Source organism: Pristiophorus japonicus, unplaced genomic scaffold (assembly GCF_044704955.1).
Source record: "Pristiophorus japonicus isolate sPriJap1 unplaced genomic scaffold, sPriJap1.hap1 HAP1_SCAFFOLD_585, whole genome shotgun sequence".
NCBI classification, from domain to species: Eukaryota; Metazoa; Chordata; class Chondrichthyes; family Pristiophoridae; genus Pristiophorus; species Pristiophorus japonicus.
In genome coordinates, this window is record NW_027254494.1 from 19,955 (window position 1) to 20,861 (window position 907).

Consider the following 907-nt stretch of genomic DNA (forward strand, 5'->3'; position numbering starts at 1 on the left):
GAGATTGAGTGACACCAGTCAGTGTACAGATATCACACAGAGGGAGAGGAGGTGAGAAATAACAGAAAGTGAACCGAAATCCTCCTGAGGGATCGGCACAGAGAGACAATCAGTGTAACGATATTTCACTCATGGAAAGGGACTGAGTGACACCAGTCAGTGTAAAGATATTTCCTTCATGGAAAGGGACTGAGAGACACTAGTCAGTTTGCAAATATCTCCCTTAAAGAGAAGCAATGAGAGATACGAAGCAGTGCACATATATCTCCCCATGACACAGTAGTCAGCGTACAGATATCTCACTGAGAGAGGGGTCTGAGTGACACCAGTCAGTTCACAGTTATTTCCCTTTGCGAGAGGGACTGAGAGATACCAGTCCGTGTATAGGTATCTCCCGCAGGGACAGGGACTGAGAGACACCAGTCAGTGTACAGGTATCTCCCACAGGGAGAGGGACTGAGAGACACCAATCAGTGTACAGGTATCTCCCACAGGGAGAGGGACTGAGAGACAAAGGTCAGTTTCCTGATTTCTCCCCGAGAAATGTAATTGTGGGACGCTAGTTAGTGCAATTATATCATCATTTGAGACAAGAATCAGTGTATAGATATATCGGTGAGAAAATGGACTGAGCGATACTAGTGAGAGCACAAATATCTCCCCGAGGAAGAGGGAGACAGCCATCAGTGTACAGATATCCGGCTCAGGGCGTGGGACTGAGAGACAACGGTCAGTTTCACGATTTTGAAAGAAAAGAGAAGGAAAGAGACACCAGTCAGCGTACAAGTATCTCCCTGAGAGACAACATAAAGTAAAAAGACATCTCCCTGAGAGAGAGAGAGATTGAGTGACACCAGTCAGTGTACAGAAATCACACAGAGGGAGAGGAGGTGAGAAATAACAGAAA